This window comes from Muntiacus reevesi, chromosome 9 (genome assembly GCF_963930625.1).
Source record: "Muntiacus reevesi chromosome 9, mMunRee1.1, whole genome shotgun sequence".
Lineage (NCBI taxonomy): Eukaryota > Metazoa > Chordata > Mammalia > Artiodactyla > Cervidae > Muntiacus > Muntiacus reevesi.
The window spans coordinates 13,753,626-13,761,632 of record NC_089257.1 but is presented as its reverse complement, the minus strand read 5'-3'; the positions used below and the strand labels follow the sequence as shown (position 1 = coordinate 13,761,632).

The 8,007-nt window shown below is 40.7% G+C and overlaps 1 pseudogene; it reads left to right on the top strand.

The window, feature by feature from the left end:
* The first annotated feature begins 1,619 nt into the window (after positions 1 to 1,619).
* LOC136173972 (olfactory receptor 4C45-like) lies at positions 1,620 to 2,539 on the top strand (annotated as a pseudogene).
* The last annotated feature ends 5,468 nt before the right edge of the window (positions 2,540 to 8,007 follow it).

Sequence of the window (8,007 nt, the reverse complement as noted above, 5' to 3'; positions counted from 1 at the left end):
GCCAATTTCATTTCACTGAAATAATATTTGTAGTTAGATTCTGTAAATTGACACTTAGCCTTTCTCTCTAAAAATGAATTTGACCACAGTGATGTGAAAATGTCAATAGGAAATACTGTCTGGAATGTTCCCAGGCAAGATGATGCTGAGAACCACTAAAGCCACTTTTACAAGCTTGGGATTAACATTTAAGTCTCACTAAGTAGATTGATCCTGAAGATCTCTGTAATTATTAAAAATTCTCCCCTCTTTTCATGACTTCTGTGCCACCACTTTGAAGTCGGGATTTGTGAGCTAAATCTTGGAGAATGATTGGCCATAGTCACCATCGTTGGAGTCATGGAGAGAGAAAAAAAGCTCAGGCATAAGCTTTCCTGAAAACTCTAAACTGTCTTACCTCATCTTTATTGAAACCTGAGAGATCATGATGCTGACTTCTGTGCCCAGAAATTTTTAAGGAAAAAATATGTGGTTATGTTTTTGGCAAAGATTAGGGAAGGAAGAGAAAAAGAAAGATAATTAATAAAATAACTTATGATCTTGGTTTCAACAATGTGTAGTCTATCTTGAAAACCTATATACAGGCTCACTCCCCAAGAGAAAAAATGCATTCTTATATATATTCAATATTTTTACATTAGTAATGAAAATCTCAAGTTCATCTTAATTGATAAAACTTATTCCAAAAGGGGAAATTGTATTATTTCAGGTGGTCCTAACATATTTGTCTGGTCAATAGGAAGCTCAAGAAAACTTCTTGACTTATATCACTTCATAGCAAAATGTAAGTAGGGTAATATAGCTAACCCAGAGCATCATTCTAGTGCGACGAAAGAACAATTACACAGAAAGTTCATTTCAGAAATATTGAGAACTTTTCTGGGAACTTTGCACCACTTACATGTTCACATCCAAAGATGTGGAAAGAGTGAGCGTAACTATCTTATTGAGCCAGACACAACATCCAGGGCTGTTGAGTGAATGCTGCTCAAAGAGCTGTTATAAAGATAGTTTCTTTGCATTTTAAGGGACAAAAACTCCATCTCCAGCTCTGCCTCTGCGTGTGCATGTGCATTACTTTGAAAAAAGGAATAACGGGTCACAGAACACAGCTGGTATAGAGTAAGGTTTGATTGGTACTTTTCATGTCTGATACAAAGTTAATTTTTAAAATATTGTGTCCATATACCTATGAATATTCATTCTAATAGACAAGCATTAATATAACTTTACAAAGAATTGTCAATGAAATTTGTCCCCCAGAGTAAAAGAAAGCTATCTATGAGATATTCAGAGCTAAAAAGAAAATTTAGAAGTTAACTGCATGTCAATACTCATTTAAAAAATCTTGCTTTTATTGTGGTATTTGTAAGGTATATTCACGATATATTTAAATTATATGAATCAGGAGACACTCAAACTCCTCCCATTCTTCTCTCCAGCTAGCTGTAAAACATCAGAGGTAAGTGAAAGGAGTAGCTCCACCAGTCCCAGGGACCTGGGCTACAGAGACGATGAAATATTTTCTATCGAATTTAAAATATCACCACTCAGAAATACTGTGATCTTTCCAGATCAACCATGTGCTAATAACAACTCAAGATGAATTGATGGAGAGGATGAGCAATGTAACAGAATTTATCCTTCTGGGCCTGACCCTGAACCCAGGGCTGCAGACACTCTTATTCGCTGTGCTTTTAACCATCTACTTGATCACACTGGCAGGTAACCTGCTCATCTCAGTCACCGTCTTCACCAGCCCAGCCCTCGGCTCTCCCATGTACTATTTTCTGTCCTATTTGTCCATGATAGACGGCTTCTACTCTTCCTCCATAGCACCCAAGTTGGTCTTTGACTTGGCCTTGGAAAGAACACCATATCCTTCAGTGACTGCATGACTCAGGTCTTTGCTGAGCACTTCTTTGCTGGAGCCGAGATTGTCTTGTTGATTGTCACAGCCTACGACCGCTGTGTAGCCATCTGTAAGCCCCTGCGCTACATGACCGTCATGAGTCGACCTGTGTGTGCTTCCCTGGTTGGAATGGCTGGGGCTTTAGGCTTTCTCCATGGAGGGATCCAGATTTGGTTCCTGGCTCAGTTGCCATTCTGTGGCCCCAATGTCATTGACCATTTCATGTGTGATTTAATACCTCTCCTGGAGCTAGCCTGCACGGACATGCACACTCTGGGGCCCCTGATTTCTGCCAACAGTGGGTCCCTGTGTTTACTGACTTTCTCAATGCTGGTGGCTTCCTACGCTGCCATCCTGCGCTCCCTGAGGACCCACAGCTCTGAAAGGCGCCGCAAGGCCCTGTCCACCTGTGCCTCTCATGTCACAGTTGTCGTCTTATTCTTTGTACCCTGTTCATTCCTCTACCTCAGACCCACGACCTCCTTCCCCACTGACAAAGCTGTGACTGTGTTTTGCACCATAGTGACTCCTATGCTGAACCCTTTAATCTACACCCTGAGAAATGCAGAAGTGAAAAATGTCATGAAGAAGCTCTGGGGACAAATAATGAAAACTGGTGATGAATAAACTTTGTGTGAAGTATTTAGGCAAAAAAATAAAATCTATTGATATTTTACAGAGATTTTCTCCCCTTCTTAATTGATTGAACTGGGAAGATTCTCATGTCTGGATCAGTCTTCTCTGGGGACTCACGCATTGAAAGCCAGGGTTGATATTCAGAAGCCATAGTATAGACAGTGCCAAGAGCCCACGATAGTTTTAGGAGGCCATGAAGTGTTTTCATTTCTTTTACAACAGAAAGAAACAAATTAATATAATCCAAATGCAGCTTATAGTCATCTATATAGCAATGCAGGCAGAAAAGATAATTTTTAACATTTTGATGGAGGAGAAGACCCAAGAAGATAAAAGTACAAAGGGTCCACAAAAGTCATAATGTTGCCCTGACTGTATGAGACAGATCAACAGCAATATTCTTGCACACTCGCTACACCCAGCACCATGGCTAGAGTGAAGCTTTATTTTAAAAGAGGGAAAACAACTACGCATGAAAAAGGGACAGAACAGTAGGAAATAAATTTTCATAAAGAACATTTATACACTTTTTCTGATCTTTCCAGGTTTGAGAGGTTTATAAATAAAATAAACACAGCAATAAAAAGAAATTTTTACTTATCACAATCCCACAAAAATAGCATTTGCACACAAAAGTACTTTTTGAAAATTACATTTCTTCATTCCCTGTAGTATACAAGAGTTTACAAAAAGAATTAGAAACAGAATTGGATGGCATAAAGTAAACATAATTGATAAAGTCCGTAGAGCTAAGGCAGAAAATACCTATACATTAAAGTCTGGTTTTAGACACCGACAAAGGAAAAGAAGATTCTGAAGACAAAACAGTGGTTATAGGAAATTTTCAGTGATTTAAGAACAAGTCATGGAGCTGTCATGGAACAGCACAAAATCACAAATCTGAGCTAGAATAAAGAATCCATACCACGTACATGATGAAATTCTAAGAGATTCAAAAATAGTCAGTGCTTTGGACCAAACAGGCTTAACTTCTCTTATTGTCTCTAGCATTAATTATTCCAGTAAATGTTAGCAAATTGTTTCACCTCTCTAATTTTTTCATCTTTAATAAGAAGAAAACAGAATTTCCCAGGCAGCTCAGTAGTAAAGGATCTGCCTGCCAAGCAGGAGACACAGGTACGATCCCTGGGTTGGGAAGATCCCCTGGAGAAGGAGGACTTGGCAACTCACTCCGGTGTTCTTGCCTGAGAAATCCCATGGACAGTTGGTGGGCTACAGTCCGTGGGGCTGCAAAGAGTCAAGCACAACATCTCAGCTAAGCAACAACAACAAATAGGAAAATAACATTACATGCTTCCTTAAACTGTGCAGATTAAATGACTTCAAGTGGAAAACCGAGTCAGCTAAAAATTAAGAAAAATTGCTCGGATCACCAACACAGGTTGGATGCATGAGACAAGCGCTCAGGGTTGGTGCACTGGGATGACCCAGAGGGATGATGGGGAGGCAGGTGGGAGGGGGGATCAGGATGGGGAACGTATGTAAATCCATGGCTGATTCATGTCAATGTATGGCAAAAACCACTACAATATTGTAAAGTAATTAGCCTCCAACTAATAAAAATAAATGAGAAAAAAAAATTGCTCAGACTTCTTTTCAACTTTCAGAGATTCCACAAGAGCATAAACTATGCTGGGAACAGTGGCTCCTAACAGAGGAGCCCAAGAGCACCGCTACTGTTATTCACTAACCAGGATGGTAGGGAGACCAAATGTCCATCCCAGCCTCACTTCACTCCAAAATGTGTCATCTCAGCCAATAAAAAGTTCTCTGAATATTGAGAGCGGGTGCCTCACCAACTCCCTATTCTGGGATTAAACTGCACTGGGAGGACCCAGAGGAGTCGGGTGGAGAGGGAGGTGGGAGGGGGGATCGGGATGGGGAATACGTGTAACTCTATGGCTGATTCATGTCAATGTATGACAAAACCCACTGAAATGTTGTGAAATAATTAGCCTCCAACTAATAAAAAAAAATTTTTTTTAAAAAGATAAAATGCACTTAAATATCTCTGTAGTGACAAATGGGAGAGCCGGTGGGATCAGCTATGAAATGTTTGAAAGTGAAAGTCACTCAGTCGTGTCTGCCTCTTTGCAAGCCCATGGACTATACAGTTCATGGAATTCTCCAGGCCAGAATACTGGAATGGGTAGCCAGCGCCCTCCTCCAGGGGATCTTCCCAACCCAGCGATCAAACCCATGTGTCCCACATTTCAGGTGGCTTCTTTATCAGCTGAACCACCAGGGAAGCCCAAGAATACTGGAGTGGGGAGCCTATCCCTTCTCCGGTGGGTCTTTCCAACCCAGGAATCAAACCAGGGTCTCCTGCATTGCAGGCAGATTCTTTATCAGCTGAGCTACAAGGGAAGCATGAGCAGCACTTATTTCAGAAGCTCTCACTGGTAATGAATCCTTTTATCTTGTTTCCATCCTCTGGAAGAAAGAGAAAAAGGGAGAGCTCAGTTGGAGAGACCAAGAGATCAATCTCTGCACAGAGTTTGTGATTTATGGAGGACTTCAGAAACTTGTTTTCAGGAGAGTTCCCAACCAGGAATTTGAACATAAGGTGATGCCAGCATTGCATTTCTAATGTTCTTAAGATTTTATTATCAGGTTGGTTCTCACTGTATTTATAAAGGCTTTAAACAATAGATATTTTGTCATAATCTCCTATGAGTGATTATTTGAAAAAATATATATTTAAGCAACTGTGTGTTTAAAAACTCAAAGCTATCTTTTAAACATCTAGTTGTAGTTCCCAAGAAACATGGAATGTCACAGGATGATGCAGAAAAAAAGGTGATGAGGGTGACGATGATACTGGTAACGCTGATGACAACAGCTATTTACTGAGCCCTTTCTGTGAATAAAGTCTTGACCTGAGCACCCATTCTATGTGTTTGGGAGGCAACAGATTTCTGACCTTAGTTTATGACATTCTCTAAGCCTCAAGCTGAGAAAACCTCTGTCTAAAATATTTCTTTATTTGAACATAATGGTGAACCTACCCTTGGGATGGGGTAAACATCAAAAAATCAATGCTAGTGTAAAAAAAATAATTAAGGCAGTTTTTCTTATTTGAGTGTTAACTCTGTGAAAAGAGCTTTTCTTTTGCTATTTAATTCTTGCTAAAGCCCAGTAAGTGCAGTAATATTGACATTTACTCAACATTGTTGTGTGTAATATGTGGCCTCCCTGGCGGCTCAGCGGTAAGGAGTCACATGCAATGCAGGAGACCTGGGTTCGATCCCTGGATTGGGAAAATCCCCTGAAGAAGGAAATGGCAAACCACTCCAGTATTCCTGCCTGGAGAATTCCATGGACAGAGGAGCCTGTGGATTACAGTCCATGGGGTCGCAAAGAGTCAGACACAACTTAGGGAGTAAACGACAAAGGATACTGGACGTGAAAGCCCCCAAGACCTGCACTTAGAACTCCAAAATGATTAGTAAATGCTATTAATTTTTGTCCTTGCTGTCCAGTCAGCAATTTTCCTAAAGACACTAACCCTCCAATATCTGTTCCTAAAATATCCTAACTCCCTTTTCCTCCTGACAGCTTGTAGACTCTCTCTAGACACTAGAAGGTCACTGGGCACTTTTAGGAAGTAAGGTGAAAGTCTCTTCCTTGTGAGACCAAAACTGCATTCAAAGGGTCTAATTAACAACGGCACCACATTGCGTTCTAACCTGTGAACGAGGCAAAACCAAGCCCCAGAACTGTTTCAGCAAGTGATGCTGCGGGGAGAGCATCAGTCTTCAGAGAAACTAGCAGTGATAATCACCGTGTCATCACGCCCACAGTATAAGTCACCCTTCTCAGCGGCAAGAGAAAGAGTTTCTGAGACCATGTTGATGAGCGTTGTTAGTAGAAAGCAGGGACGACAAGCCAGCTATTTCATCTCGAGGCTTTTCTCCCTAACGTGAGTCACAGCATGGCTTGTCAATGATAGAGAAAGTAGACATTGGAAGCGGGTGATGATGTTGGAAAGCACAGAGCCTGGAGTGTCGAGTGACCTGGGTTCCAGCTGCACCTCCACCAGGAACCATCAGTTCAACTTTGGGCAGTCTGCACCGCATCCTTCTGAGTCTTAAATCCACTACCTTTAAAACAGAGCCAACTGGAAAGGGTGGTTTTAAATGCCATAGGGTTTTTCAGGAAATAAGAGGGAAATGGATAATGTAACAAATTCTCAGCTGCTTATGAATGAATGATGCCCTTTGGGGTTTTCTCCTAATACTAGTCTAAGAAACTTTCAGCTCAGATGCATTCCTGCAATCAACAGTACTTCCCCAGTCTGAGATCTGCCTAAATGAGAAAAGCAGTTTTAATCTCATACAGGAGTTTAAGCACATGAAACAGAGATGTTTGCGTTGATATGCTTGGAGTTGATCTAGGTGACCCTTTAATAACTCGCCCAGGTCCACCATTTCACGATGTTAGGATGTAAAAGAACAAAAACGAAGACAAAACACCTGATGACATACTTGTGCCCTCAGATCCAGTAAATGTAAGTTGTTGTCCATGGCATTGATGACAGTGACCTCAGCGATACCATTGCTTGAGTGGTTATCATATCCAGGCTCTGTACAAACACTTACATGCACTGTTGTCATTGGCCGATCTTTGCAGACTCAGGGCATAGCAGTACTCTTATTTTCATTTTATAGATAAGAACATTGAGGCTTTGAGAAATTGTCCATGATTACACAGAAAATAAATGGTACTGGAAATATTCAAACTTAAGTGAGTTTACGTGTCAGGATACTATGGTGAAGCCCACAGTTATAGCAGAACTGCCTGGGTGCAAGTCTTAACTCTGCAACTTATTAGCTGAGTGTGCTTCTGTAAGTTTCTAAATGTGCCTCTCACTTTCTTCCTCTGAAGAAATGAGGAGAAAAATCATAATCTGTCTTATGGGGATGTTATGAGGATTAAATGAGCTTATATATTTAAGGCACTTAGGACAGTGCCTGCAAAGACTGTTACACAGGTGGCCATACACTCTTGGCCACAATGTCCTCCTCTGAAAAGGTCGCAGTCAGATGTGTTTCCCGCAGAAACTGTATTTGCCTTTGTAACCAGGCTTAGAAAGAGAGTGTGCAGCTTCCTGGTCAACACAAGAACCTTCTCTCCAGCATTTCTTATATTTCCGCGTCTCTTCCTCTGACACTCAATGATTCTCCTTTCATTCATATCATGCTGAGCATCAAATCCTCAGCAAGTTGTAAGATTTAGTTACTTTAAGGAGATTTATGTTTCCAGGAAAATAATAGATGGTTGGTGGGTGGGATGAGTGACAGTTTTTGTTTAATCAAAACTTAGACTAGCACAGACATTTCCTTAATATAATTAGGAGAATAAAGCACGAGTAGGAATATTTTGTCAGATGAGATTATAATTTACAAGGACATTGGTTAAGACAGAGTATCTCTTCT